Source organism: Epinephelus moara, chromosome 24, assembly GCF_006386435.1.
Source record: "Epinephelus moara isolate mb chromosome 24, YSFRI_EMoa_1.0, whole genome shotgun sequence".
NCBI lineage: Eukaryota > Metazoa > Chordata > Actinopteri > Perciformes > Serranidae > Epinephelus > Epinephelus moara.
The window spans coordinates 7,397,658-7,413,533 of NC_065529.1; the positions used below are offsets into that span (position 1 = coordinate 7,397,658).

At 38.8% G+C, this 15,876-nt stretch overlaps 1 protein-coding gene across 4 annotated transcripts in view; it reads right to left on the reverse strand.

Moving 5' to 3' along the window:
• The window catches only part of fhit (fragile histidine triad diadenosine triphosphatase), a 533,753-nt gene that overhangs the window by 266,452 nt on the left and 251,425 nt on the right, over positions 1-15,876 (reverse strand). The gene's annotated exons all lie outside the window — the stretch shown is intronic.

The following is a 15,876-nucleotide window of genomic DNA, read 5'->3' on the forward strand; positions in this document are numbered from 1 at the left end:
AATTGGTTGCAGAGGTAGAGTCTCCAAAGCACAGAAGAGAAAATCTGTTTCACATGTAGTAGGTGTGTATTGGTCAGTTTGGAGTGGGAAATACATGAAAAAAAAAACTAAACAGACAGTTGTATGTGTATATCCTAAACATCAGTAGGGATTTACAGAAACAAAAAAATTAAAGATATAGGATTGTACATGACAAAAATCACATGCAAACATTTTTGGAGAGCTCGCCTGAATTTTCTGTACTAAAACCTCTCTAATATTGTAGCTCGCCTGAATTTTCTGTACTAAAACCTCTCTAATATTGTTATGCTTTACTTTATCAGAATCAGCCTTTGCAGAGTTAATGTTCACATATTGTACTATGATGTGATAGAGAGTTAATGTTCACATATTGTACTATGATGTGATAGAGGTTTGGAGCTGCAGCTGCATCATTCCAAAGGGATACTCATCCTGAAAATGCTTCTTTTTTTTTTAGGCGAACCTCAAAATGTTTCATTTGTGCTGTGTGCCATCTTCATTTACTCTTCACATATAACACATATACTGATCTTTACACATCTTAACAAATCTCACAAGTGTTCCCTTTACTATGACACTAAAAGTATTCAAATAGACCTTTTGGTTGCAGAGATATATTCATTTCATTATGAGTATGCAATTTTCGAGCAGAGGCCTATAAAATAGGCTTAGGGTTTAATCAGAACAAGTCAAATGTCAGGTTATGTAGGTGTTGTACACCTGCATGAATATGAAAAGACTTTACTTGTTGTCCAGTATTCAAACAACTGACGGTTGAGATTTTACCTAACTTCAGGTTTTGAAAACAACCAGTATGTCTGGGTTGACCTTTTTCTTGATGTTATAGATTTCAAACATGCTAGTGTTAGTCCATCAACCCATCACCAATATTGTCAGTTACAACTTTGTGGCTGGATAATGTGCACTTTACAAATCAATATGCTCTTGAAATGTTTAGAATATAAAAAAATAATACTGTATCTTATTCATGATACATAATATCTGAATTATTTGTAGGACCTTTTCCTGAGAGAATGATATAATGCAGTGCTAACTATAGAGATTACAGGGATATCCTTGAGAGATGAGCTCCATATAAACCCAAGTAAATGTTAATTCAGTATTCACTTTTTATTGTATACTTTATTCTCCATGTGATGCTTGCCTGTGCAAGTGTGTTTCATTTAAGCCCTTCACATTACATGAGAAATGAACTGAAATAAACTGGAACTGGAAGAATACCATACCATTTAAACAATGTTTCTATATAATTAATAGAGAATAAAATATTAGAGAATCATCAAGAAATTACGGACCCTTATGATAAAGTCTCATTCAATATATTATTAAAATCTATAAGTTGATTAAAATAAATCCTTAAAAAATTCCTCAAAAGTGAAACAATACAGCATGCTTTGGTAAAGACTGGGCAGTAAAGTATGCAGTACATGGTTTATAATTCGTGGGTAAAAAAACACAGTATTATTAATGTGTTTCATGCTTTTACTTTTATACCTCCAGTTTCAGTGGTGAGTTTGACATCCCCAGGGTGCACTGTACAGCTCACCTGTGTTTAACATCTTTCTCTTGTTTAATTTCAGTGTAATTAGAGTAAAAATGGAGGTGTGACCTGTAGTGTTACACAGAGCTACATGCTGTCCTGACATTGTCTGGCCAGAGTAAATAGCCAGTCCCATGATGATGATGATATATCTGATGACCTGTGGCGCTGCTGACAGGAAGCAGGCTTTTTAGCATGAAAGTCATTACAGCGCTCTGACCTCCTTTCTAATGACAGTGACACTGTAGCCTAACACCGCTGTGTCGCCCAACTCATCTACATGCATCCGGGGCGAGCGGGTGACATGGGGTCAGGGAGAACATGGGGAGCTGCCAACACGCCGATGCTCTACCAGCTGCTGACCCAGGTTAATGGCTGCGCAGCCTAAACCCAACCAGCAGAACAGGCAGTAGCAGATGGGTGGAGCTCACCTGACACCAGCTCTGCAGTGGTATCAGAACATTCTGAGCATCAACATCTGGCTCTGTTATGGAGGGATAATTAGGAAATAAGCTGTGCACAAATAAGAACTGCTGGTCTAAACATAGATGTCTATAAACAATGCCTGTGGTGTGGGAGATCACAGTTAACATGTTCAACATTTTAAAGATCCATGCGCTTGAGTTGTTAAGTGTGTAGGATAAGTCACATTGTTTAACGATGTTAATTTTCAATAACTGAATGCACATTAAATAATACTCCTGGTTCAATCATCAGTATGAAATGTACAAAGGAAGATTAGGGCCATATTGAAAAAATAATAAAGAAAGTACATATACATACCATTGGTCTGGTCCTTCAAACACAACAATCCCTGTCTTATTATCATTAAGAGAGAGAAATGTTTAAAGTTTAAATTCATCCAAGTCTTGATATCATATAAACAGTTTAGCAAGACTGTATAGAATCCTTACTCCTTACTTTTTGTTTTTAACAGTAAATAGATCTGGATATTATCGGAAAAGCAATGTAATGGAATGTTATGGCCATTAAAAATGGACCCCAAGGGCAGCATATAGAGTGAGAAGAGGACGGGGCCCCAAAATGGAGCCTTGAGGAACCTTACAAGTAAGTGAAGCTGCTGCTAAGGAGTGTTTGTCAAGACAAAATGAGAAGCTTCTATCAGTCAGGTATGAGTGGAACCATTTGAGGGCTGTACCTTTATTACCCACACAATGTTCAAGACATGGTAAAAGAATCCTGTGATCCGCAGTATCAAAGGCAGCGGTCAGGTCTAAAAACATGAAAACAGTAGAGTTGCCTGAGTCGACAGCTAAAAAGAGCAACTTGAGTAAGTTCCATCGAGGCCTTCTTGAGATATTGCGTTCACCAGAATGCGATGGACACTAGGTCACAGTGACCTTGACCAGTCTTCAAAATCTAATCAGTTTATTGTTGAGCTGTGGTGGACGTTTGTGCCAAATTTGAAGAAATTCCTTCAAGGGGTTCTCAAGAATGGATGGACGGAAGTACACATATATGGACATATGGACGGACAGACAACTTGAAATCATCATGCCTCTGGTCACAGCTATCCGCAGCTGTCAAATTTGACTTGATTACATTTCCTAATGTGTCTATGTGAGTGCACAGCTGCTGAGCAGCAGCACAGTTAGGAGGAGTAAAAGAAATCCTTCACTATCTTTGATTTCACTGGGTTGATATTGATTGTAATAGAAGAGACCTGTCTTGGTTAAAATAGATCATGATTTTGTGTTATTTTAGAACTGCCTATCAATGTTTGCCACAAGCCTGACCTCATGTCAAATTTAAAAAGCTTTTAGTTTTGTGCTTCCATTTTAAAATTCAATCAATGTGTGCTTTTATGCAAACTCCAGGCTCCATACCTTGAGGTTACAGTCAAAAGTAAACTGTTAAATTATGCAGGAAAAGAATGGTATATATATTTCAAACTACCATCACTGCCAATAACACTTTTCTATACTGATCTATATTGTTTTTTGAAGGAGGACCCAGTCTAGATGACACTGCTTTTCATCCAAAACATATTTCTCTCTGCTTTGCATATGAATGCAATTTGTGGGAGGCACAGTTGTGTATGCATAATATTTGGTACAAATCACAGTGTATAGCATGTGGGATACCTCCACAGTGTCAGCATTATTTGACAAACAGATGTAGAGAGGCCACAGCTGCACAGGGAGGTCACTCCACTGAAACATTTTTACTATGTGACCTTTGGAAAAAAAGAAATACATGCATGTATTCAGAGGAAAACTGTGCAGTGGCCATTATTCTTTTGCTACTGTTATTATGGAAAAAAAGTAATTACACTGGCTGTTTCAGTGCACTGCTTATTAATGACAAACCTTTCAGTCATTTAACACTGCGGCCTTCCACCGTCACCAGCAAGGACTCCGTCTTTCATTTATTTCACTTAATTTTGCAACAGGCCCTGCTTGTTTTAACAAAGCGTAATGGAAAACACAACAAATCATCAAGCCAAAGTCAAATTACAGATTCATGAGGTCCATTACTCATGACAGATGTAAAAATGTATTTCGTGTTGTTTTCTGTCCACTGATGGAGGGGCTCAGGAATACACTGGCAGAGCACGTTATGGCAGGACATTGATGATGCAGTCAACATAATGAAAGAAAAGCCTTGCTTATGATGGATTTTATGTATGTGATACTCAGAGATGTTGGCATCTATGAAGACTGAGGTGGGATGCAGGGAGAAATACAAACACCACATGTGTCTGTTAAGAACTGTAATCACAGCAGTTACTGCACAGCAAAAAAGACAAAAATAGACTAAAGGACTAGTATGTAGGATCTAGGGGGCTATATTGGCAGAAATGTGTATAGTGTTTGTGTATAACCACCTGAAACTAAAAATCTTTGTGTTATTGTTACCTTAGAATTAAATGTTTATATCTATATAGAGTGGGTCCTCTTCCATGGAGTCTGCCATGTTGTTTCTACAGTAGCCCAGAGTGGACAAACTAAACACTGGCCTAAATAGGGCAAACTGTTGTGGTCCAGCCGAAATATTCACATAAGTTTAAATAAAGAACAGTACATCTTGATCTGGTTTTCTTCACAGTACACTTTGCGGCAAAAGGGACCTGCTTTTCTCTGGAGCTGTACCCACAGATCAGCTCTGGTTTTCTCCATTCAACATAAACCTCCCTTTTTTTCCTGTGCTGTACTAAAAGAAGAATTTTGTCATTGTGCTCGTGCCCGTTCTGACATTTTAACACATAATATTCGCTTCAATTTCAATGTCCCATTCCACTTTCTTGTCTTAATAGTGGCAGCACCGATTCTGACATTGTAACAGTAACTGAAAATAACAGGTAGCATCAGTAGCATTTGAATAAATTTAAGGCTTGTGTCACACAGACACGGCTGTTCCTCAAACAAACTCTTTCTTCCGTCTTAAACTGCCATTTCACCTGCAGCTGCTAAGTGTTTGCTAATTCCACCATCATATAATGTCACACTGATTACTGACTAATGGGTGACATGGGAGTGGATTTTTTCCTGTCCCATCCTGTTCTCATATTTTGTTTATTCATACCAAGACTACATATTAAGCCTATTTATGAAAACTAACCAATTAACTTTACAGAATAGTTTGACGCTGAAAAAACTCCTAAGAGCTTAGATAGATAGATAGATAGATAGATACTGTTACATTATCTTTTTTATATTTTTATCATAATTTTTCGATTCTTTATATATGTTTTTGACTGTTGCAGTTCTTTGTCTTTAAGTTTTATTTCCTCTTAATATGTTTATTGCATGCATAAAAAACGAAGGCAAATTTTTTGGTGAGTTAAGTCCTACTTGGTAACAAAGTTTATTTTGAGTCTAACTGCTACAATCATGTGGCAAATAACTAGCTGTTGGTCCATTAGCTCGATGCTAACACACAGTAAGAATTTGCCATGAATGTGCTAGTGGAAATTAGCTTTGCGATAATATTATCTCAACAAACAATCCATTGTACATCACATGCATAACATGAAAAAAAGATATGCTCATCATGGACGTATTAAGAGACCTGGATACAGCATTGGCAGCGGGGCCCCGTTCATTCCTATTAAAGTTGCTCTGTTGCACATGAAGCAAAAATCACTCTGTTTCTGTGGTATGAAATAACCCAGATGATCGGTGCAGCTTCCGCATCATTGGGCCCATAGGGCAGGCGCACTAGAGACTTATAGCTGCTGAGAACGATTGACTGTGACCGAGTTGCCAACTTACGGTTAAGCACTCCGTTAACATGCATGAGGATAAAATATTTTAATTCTGCGGCTCTTTTAGACTTGCCAAATGTTATCCGACTGAATGATTAAACCTTGATAGTGGAAGTTATTTTGCAAGGGTTGTGACACATTTATTTCTAGACATCGCTTTCCTAGTGTTATCTATGGGAAAACATCTTTTGGGCAGTTTTTTGCAGAACCACTGTTTGGCCATTACAAAAATTGGTTTCAAAGCCCGGCACACTTCCCGAGGGCCTGATGCTCATACTGACATGCATGTATTCCCTATGTTCTGTGGAAACAAATGATAATAATAGCTGCTGACTATTATGAGTCCCCTCCCACTGGCTCCTGCTGACTTTTTGTTTTTCTATCCCAACCCACTCATGTGATGAATGGTTAAACTGACACCCATCCCACAGGAACCACGTGACTCACAGGATTCCCAAAAAAAGTGTCAGCCTCTATTACAGGCAATGTGCAAAACAGTAATACAGGACTGTCAGCGAATCAGTGCCTACGCATTTCAAAAGAGCAATGGCCAGTGGTGAAATACCGACACTTATGTCATCAGTCACTCCAACCAATGGTGTAACTTCAATACTCTCTTACTCAATCACTTACGGACAGACTTTCGTATTTACAGGGTTAGCCTTGCCTCTGCAGTACAGGCAAAAAAACAATTAACTTTCAGTTAGACTAGTGAAGGACCACAAAACTAACTCCAAACCCAACTATTACACGAGTTGTTTTAAAAAAAAACTGGTATTAAATGAGCACATTGGTGAGGAGGAAGCCCATCACCACAACACTTCTGCATTAGCTGTGATTAAACTGGTTTGTGAGCAGGCAAGAGCACCAGCGAAGAGCCTCTCACATCGCCTGTGGAAAGAGACAGCAGCAGCTTCCATTTATAATTATATCACATTTACTTGTCTGTCTTTTGACAAATGAGAGATTATTGTTGATGAGAGATTGTTTGAGGGTTTTTTTTCTGCTGTCATATCCTGGCTCGATAGAGTAAATATAAATGTCTCAAAGCTTTGAATAAAAGCTTGAAGTCATTTTCCTTCTTTGTCTTGTCAAACCCTACCACCCTACCAGCTCCAGCTTTGAAAAGTCTTTCTTTCCTGTCTCTCCTCTGCCCCATTATCTGCTAAATAATAGTTGAGTGAACAAATGTTGCTCTTTAATTTGGTATCATAAATCCCAGGGTTTATGATCAGCTTATCACAGGGATACACGCAGTAACAGCTCACCACTCGCAGAATTTATTTTGCCCAACAGAGGCATTACGCCATTTCAATGCCAAAACTATCTACCGGCAGACTGGAAGGGGGTGGGGGGGGTGGGGGGTGGGGTGGGGTGGGGGGGTTCTGTTTGCCATCCAAACAAACAAGATAACCCACATGTGTTGGTGGCTCACGTAGCCCTATCACCAGCACAGGTTGATGAGTGTACGCACACGTGCGCAGACGCAAAGACATACACACAAATACACACACGAAGGGACGTAGCTGTGTACAGAGCCAAACGCACCGAGACTTTGTTCTCCTAACAACAAAGTTTGGAGATGCAGCTCAAGTCACGCTGGCTGATACGCGAAAAGTGCTCATGAATGGAGCTTCAAAGACAAATAATTCAAATGGTGTTTTGTTTCTCAGCATCTCCCAGATGCTCATGTTTTTCTGGGTGGGTATCAAAGACTCCTCTTTATTCTGCCACTTGAAAGGAAACGACAAAATCGAGAAGAAAGACAAATAGGAAAAAAAAAAAATCAATAAAAAAGTTACTTCATTATGGAGTTCCTGTCTGGAAAAGTTGCACCGTTCTAACACTTTGAAAGAAGGGCCCGATTAATTGACAACTGCCAGTTTACACGCAAAAAAATGATTTATTGAAAGTGGTTGTAAGAGAGATATTGTACTTTACTGATAAACCAGGATGACTTTGAAATCCACACTTGCCATTTTCAAATCCCGTGAAGAGGCGAGTGCCAAAACTGCCATTGCTCTGCTCTCATAATGAAGAGGGATTAGCTTGTATTACACAGCACTGAGACTGAGGAATTAGCATCCAGTTTATATTCTGAAAAAATACATGGCCCCCTGATAGGAGTCATTTTCATCTGTTTTTTTTTTTTTCGTGAAGAGACACAAAAACACTATTTGGAGTGAGGTATGAAAGGCATTATGTGGAGGAATGGGAAAAATCGTACTTTTCACTCAAACAAAGTAAACAGCAGTGTCTGTTAGAGACACTGTGTGTCAGGGTTACAGACAACATGGAGCTGGCTTTATATGAACACTGAGTCCAAACCCAAGCTCTGCCTCCTTACGTTACATTTCAGCATGTGTTATTTGGCCGACTACAGCTATGGAAGACCCCAGGAGACTTTATTAAAATGATAATTTAAAAATGAGAATTAAATTGTAATTCCACAGAAGCATTATAATGTTCTGCATTGTATGTTATTTGAGTAAAAATTAAAATAGAATAACCCAATTTTCATTTCCTCTTACTCGCATAGGTGTTTTATGACCGTATTAAAATGAATTTGGAAAAAAGCTATTTGACATTTAATTTTCAATGTTTTACCCCGCTGTACAGTGGACAATATTGAAATGTTGATTCAAATTTGAAAACTAAAATGCAATACAGATAATGTAACCTGATTTTTCATTAAAATGCAATGTTCTAACCATTAGAATTTTTTTTTTTTTTAATGGCATTTGGCATTTTATTTACAAAGACCTGACATGCTGTACAGAGGACAATGGGCCTCATTCACCAATATCTTCTTAAGAATCTTCTTAGATTCTTTCTTAAGCTGTTCTTAAGAAAACTCTACATCAGATTCATCAACGTGTTCTTAAACGGCAGAATTGTTCGCAGCTGTGTTCTTAAATTGATGAATCCCATCTCCTCGTAAACTGAAAGCGCGTGCCAGGTGAGCCTAATTAACATAGGATTAGCATAGGTAACCGCCCATCAATGCCCATAAAAGGGCATGAGACCTCTAGGGCCATGAGCAGACACAGATGTCATACAGAGGAAACAGCAACAACAAAATGCCCAAAGCATAAAGTAAATCAATCGGAGCACAGCAGGTAAAGAGAAAAAAAAACTTTGGTAGTTCAGAGGTGGAGGTACTGCTGCAGGAAATCAGCTGCAGGAAAAAAAAATATATTTAGTAGCCTTAGTGCAGTAACACTAACAAAAAGGAAGCATGGGAGGCTGTCACACATGCAGTGAACGCAGTATCTGGAGAAGGACGCACAACAGAGGGGGTGAAAAAGAAATGGTTTGATCTCAAATCAAACCAAAAAAAAAAAAAAAAAAAAACATTGCAAAATTCCGACGGGAGATGCAACGGACTGGAGGGGGAACAGCAGACACCCAAAACCTGTCTGAGTTGGACCAGCGCATCGGGGCCACCATCAGGGACACGGCACTCTCAGGTAGGCTATGGGAAAAATCTAAATCACTATAATGTTTATTTTATTCAATTAATAGTTTAATTTCCCCACCCTACTTTTTAGGAGCACCATCGACTGAATGTCTGGATACAGACCTGGGCCCCGAGGCAACGCTTTCATCCCCTCCCTGTGCGGCTGCTACTCCAGAGGAATCGGAAGGTCTTTTTTTTCTTTTTTTCTCGGAAATAATACCTTTATTTAAAACGTGTCCTAAAGGCACCATAGTGTGTGTAAGATCAAAATATGTCTTAGTATTGGACTGAGGGTCACAACAATATGGCGTGATTTATTATTTATTCACAGATGGAAGTCCCGCAGAGCCAACCTGCAACAGAACCAGAACCCTCCTGCAGCAGTACCTCCACGCGTACTTGGTCCGTGCCTCCCCAAGCCTGATCTCGGAAGCGGTGTTGGACAATCAAGAAAGGATAGCTGACACGCTCGATAAGATTGCCTCAACACTTATCCAGTTCACTTAAAGAAATTAATGAGAATTTAAAAAAATAAAGATGTGCACTGAAACCAGGCTGTCCTCATTTTTGAAGTGATACAGACTGTTAGATTCAAATTGTAAATTACCAAAAAATAAAATAAACAAAAATGTGATATGACAGAAATATCACTGTAATATCTTATTTTAATGAACTGCACAAAAGAAGACAACACAACCAATGTGCCAACATGTCGGCACTGAAATGACCATATTTAGACAAGAGGGTGGAGCTGTGGAGGAGCAAGGGTGGATTGGACTGGCAGGCAGCCTGTCACTCAAAGCAGCCCTCCCTTAATTATGTGTAACTTTAAACCTTAAAAAAATGTAAACGGTGTGTTATTTAAAAATTCACCCCCTATGAAGTTTTCATTTATTGAGGAAATTAGCTATAAAGACTAAAATCATTTTTGTATCAGGCTGTTAACATGTTTACTTTGGCTGTGACGCTGAGCATTTTAACATGGGGGACTGACTGGCTTCTGAAGACAGCCTCAAGTGGCCATTCAAAGAACTGCAGTTGTTGGCACTTGGGTGTTGGCTTCATTTTTCAGCCCTGGAGGTTGCCGCTTGGTCAAGACACCATGAAGGACCTTTCAGTAGGACAGTCATTCCTGACTTCAAGAGGTTACATTTATGATGACTCTGACTGAACTGTTGCTTCAGTTTGAACCAAACACCAGTGGGCAAAGCTGTGTTTTTTTTGTTTTGTTTTATTTTGCTATAATGAATATTATGTTTCCCAGTGAAATATCTGTATCATTGTTTCCCCCTTCCTAAATGCTCTCCTGTGAAGTGACCTGAGTAGTTCTGAAGCTGTAGCTATGCTGGCTTTTAATCATAATTTACCAAGAGAATTAATCAACTTCATACTTCAGATGTTAGTCTGAAAAGTATATATTTAATCCTTGCATAGTCATCGTGTTTCTTTGTGAATCCAGCCCTAATGAGTCCGACTGTGCATCAGAGGTATGAAAGTGAAGAAGATCTTTATGAGCAGAAAAAGAGCTCCAACTGGAGTACAGGTGGCAAGTCGTTAAACTTCAGCAGGGACATTAAAAGAAAGTTTGGAGCCCTCTGGTGATCCAAGTTATGACCCTCGACTTCAACCATAAAACCCCTAATTACACGCTGATGCAGTCATTTTAATTAATACCACACACCCAGTCTGCCGAGCAAGAGCAGTACAAGTATTTTAAAGCTTGAACTTCACCAAAATGGGGGCAGTAGTGCTCTAAAGGTTAGAGAAGCGCTCTCGACTTCCATCCTTTTTTAATTTTTTTTTATGGAGCAATGTAACCCCAAAGACTCTCCATGCAGAGACACACTCACATCTACTGATTTCTTGGGAAACACAAAATATTAGGAGTGAGCGTGACTTCTCTTCTTGACCTCTGTTTGTACAGTACTTGCTGACCTTTACTGCAGAGGTTGTTCACTTGTCCACATACATAGTATGTGGCCACGGGATGCAGGGTGAATAAATGATTTCCTCTCCAACTTGAGAGATGCACAAACTGTTAAACCAGCAGACTCTCTCCCACAACAGTTTTACTTTCTTTTTATTACCTGATTGTGTGCGTGTTATTGGTGAGAAATGTAATTTCAGTACTGAGCAAAACGACGGGGGATTTACTAAAGACTGCAGCTACATAAAGCCATACAAACATCATAAAAAACATGTAATGAGTCAAGCATCAAAGACCAAGAGAAGGTGATCAGAGGGGTAGAAATGCCCAAAAGCCATCTACCAAAAAAAAAAAATCCATTAAAAATGACTACTGTGTGAATAAAGTTTTCCACTGTGTCATCCATCCCTTCCAAAATAAAGACGTTTTAAAATGCCTAATCCAAAACTAAATAGCCCTTTACTATTTTAAGTGAATTAAAGCTAGTGATAATCTCTAGGTGACATGGGGAGCCATCTAAGGTGCCACATAGACAGGGGGATGGGGAGTCTATGTGGAGAGCATTAGTGTAAGAGAAAATGAAAAGCCAAAAGCCATCCCAGGCGCAGTTACAAAAAAAAAAGGACAAACAAAGAAGAAATTTGCACTTACAGTATTCTGTAATTGTTTGTAACTTATTATTATTTGTGGGTTTCTGCGGCTCGGATTACAGTGCACAGTATTATATGTATTTCCTTTTTGTTAATTAAATAGGAAAAAATGATAAAAGGACAATTACATTGCTTTTAGTCTGTAATAACCAAATGAATTGTTTTTACCATTGTGACGTGAATGTTCCTTGCCACATTAAAATCAAATCACATTTCATGTGAAGTTGTCAGCACTTACTTGTTTTTATGAGGAGGTGCAGGGGAGCTTTTTCTTTCTTGAGATGCTTCATGCCAAAATGAATGGATTCTAAGATGGGATGCACAATAATATTGGCACGTCATTGGAATGGGCCAACATGCTGATAATTTAGGTGCGTTGTTGGTAGTGGCGCTTATCAGCTTTAGAATGAACTACCAGAATCAGACAACATGTTTTTTTTTTTCTTTTTTTGCACAATGAATGAATACATACATTGAAAAGTATTGTATTTCATGTCTCCATTTGCTGGTGGCCCATCACAATAAGAGTATGCATGCATAATATGATGTTAATTCCACTACAGAAGAGACTTGTTGATCACTAAAATTAGGTAGGGAAAGAAGTTGATGTATCGATATTAGTTTTCAGTCAAATGAGTTATTACACACTGACGTATCAGACATCGGCAAAAAAAAATCCAATATTGTGTAACCCTAGTTTTTATAAAGGCATTATAATCTCTCCTACCAATATGACAGTAATTTGCTCAAATGCTTGATATAACCCTAGTTTCCATTCTCAGCTGAGCTCTTGTGATCATTGACTGTTCTCTCTATGAATTAAAAGCACCAAGGTCAGGGTTAGGAGTTGGGTGTACAGTGTCTGACTTTAACAAAGCAGGCAACCATTTGCACCCTGACCTTTACCAACAGCCAACAATGGTTTATTTTCACCATGACAACAATCTTTTACAAACTTAAACCAAGTAGTTTGATTTGCTTGAAATTAACCAAACTTTAACCATCATAGAGGTAGTTGTATAAGGACATATTGACGTGTAACCCTCAGACAAGAAGTTTTTTTTTTGTTCTACCTACCTTTCCCTCAAACCTTGACACCTATTACTCATCTTAATGAGGCTGGGTCTTTATTAATACAGTGCCATCAATAAACAGTGGCTCTTCACAGTGCCTTGCAAATTACATCAATAGAGTACAAGGCAATAGAGAAAAGAAAAAAAAAAACTTTCAATGAGGGTGGTGACAAAATTCAAATATAGGCAATGATAAATCAGTCAGTCTCAAATTTAGATTTTAATTTAGATGACTTGTTTGCCATTTATAATGATTTCAAAAAATGAATGAATTAATAAATTTAAAGGAATATGATTGTTTTACACTGTTTTTATGGTGTGAATTTTATGTCCCTAATAAGCCGCAAGTTTTGTCCCTGCTGCAGTTTTCACTGCCACTTTTAGCAAATGTGAAGTGAAGAGGAAAGCTCAGAATATGTCTCCAAAAGCAGGGACTGAGTGGTAATGTAAGAGCTGTTGCCTGTATGGCAAAGAAGACAAAATATGTTAAACTACAGTGTCTGTCTGTTTGGCCTTCACATATCTCGAGAGTCGCTGATCTGATCAACTTCACACTTAGTTGGTGTATGGCAGGGGACCCAAGGAAATGCAGTGCCGAATTTGGTACAGTTTGCACAGGCGACATGTTCAATATTAATAAACTTTGCATAAACGAATGACCAACGTGCTGTGCAGCAGTGGGAGCAGGGCTTCAGGGCTCTGCAGACTGAGTTGAGCTTGTCTTCAGCGACATATGCAACAACTCTCCGGCACTCACTACAGTACTTACAACAATAGATGACAAAAGAGAACCTGAATGAGCGGTTCTTGAGAAGTTCCCCTACTGTTGTGCTCCAGTGTTGCTGTTGTTAAGACTTCAGTTCAATAGCAGCGAGTAACAAACTGCATATAACTTCCACATAATGAGCTCCGAACTCTGTTGTATGTTCAACAATGCTCCAAACCTAAAAATTCAACTCTTCAATTCCCTATCGACCCAATTTTGTCCTTTTCCAGAGGGACATGGGATCTTTAGGAGGAGATAGCAGGTCAATGCAATATAGAAGTGGTATACATCAACTGAAAGCTGGGAAGCTGAGGATTAATTTGAGATGCAGCTCAGCACTGTGTCAAGTTTTTTGTGTGATACAAAAGCAGAAAATATTGCCCTCTACATAAATAAAAATTAAGTTACACATGTTCTTACAGCGTAGGAGGGTAAATACCCTGGAAGAAGTGCAAACTTTGAATTATTTATCTTCACCGGTTTATTCATTGATACAAGAAGCGCTACAAAGATGGCACAAGGCACTTCAGTCTCCCACACAAGTATCAGGAACGCAAAGGAATCCTGTTGTTTGACAGTCAGTCTTGGAATTTGCACGGGTGACTCTGTTTATTGGCTTACAAATCCATATGTAGCACATGTACTGTAAAGGTTTGTACTCAGCCAGTCCCACCCACACAGATGGAGGAACACATGTTGTTCCATAATTTGTAGGTAAACATGTTACAATAAAAGGTAGGGACAAGTTAGTAACACTGCATTGACCCCTCATTCACAACCACTAAAATCATTCAAAGGTGTTATCTGGGAAATCCAACACATGCATTGCCCCCAAAGCTTTCAGTTTTGAGAAAATTTAAATTTATTGAATAACCAACAGGCCAACATCAGTTCAGAGGAACGTAACCTACGTGTCATATTAGTACTACAGTCAATATTACTGCATGTCAATTAGAGTGAAAATATGACATCTTCCTCCCAATTGTTAGCTAAATAGATTTTACTAATGATTTACAAGTTTACTGCTGACTGAGTAACTGACACAACCGGGGATAACACCAAGAGATGCATGCTGCATCTATGTTAACCATCTATTACTAAAGCTGACATTGGCAAGTAAGCCTAATCATCTTCACGGAGTAGCCCACAAACTAACTCAGGTGAGCAATAAAAGTAAGCAAGCCTTACATTTAATCATTATTAATTAAGGGCAGTGAATATACAGAGGGGAATATGCTCAGTCAAGATCATCAGTGTTGGGGCGTCGGTAGCGTAGTAAATAGTACCGGCGCCCCATGTACAAAGGCACTGAATCGCTGCAGCGGTCGCAGGTTCAAGTCTGGCCTGCGACCCTTTGCTGCGTGTCAGTCCCCATTCTCTCTCTCTGTCTCCCCATTTCACACACTGTCCTGTCAATTAAAGGCAAAAAGCCCAGAAAAATAATCTTTAAAAAAAAGAGTCATCAGTGTCTGCATTGCATCGATATCAAAGCATTACTTTATGATCAAGTGTGGTTAACATGAGCTACATCACAGGTTGCTTTTAATTGCATTTTAAAGAATGGAAAAATACTCTGCTATAATTGAAATTTTGTTTGATATGGTTTTCCTGAGCTGCACCCTCTGGGGCTGAAAAAAATGAAGCCACAAAAGAAAAGCCAAAAACTGCAGTTCCTCAAATGGCCACTTGAGGCTGGCTCCAAAAGCGAGTCAATCCCCATAGACCCCCATGGTAAAATGCCCAACTTTACAACAGAAATAAACTTGTTTCCAGCCTGGTACAAAAATTCCCTCATTAATGCCAACTGTACAGGAGGTACATTTTTATTTAACTCACTTGTTTAAACGTAATCATGGCCTACAGTTATGTGTAAGTAATGCCGTGGTTGCTCTGAGTGACAGGTGAGTGCCATCAATTGACAAGTCACTACCACGTTGACTATGATGGTTAGATAACATAAACACGGTTTACCCCCAAATTCACAGGATATAGATGGAACTATAGGCTAGCTGTCACTATTTCCATGTGTTTTCACTAAATAAAAGTTAATTACAACATACTGTTTGCCTGAAAATGGTCTTGCTCAGCGTTTGGTTGTACTAACAGACCCTCTAAGGAGACGGATATTCAGTTTGTTTGTTTTTACCAGGAAGTGGACAACATTTTTTAATGGTTGTTTTTTGCAGGTAA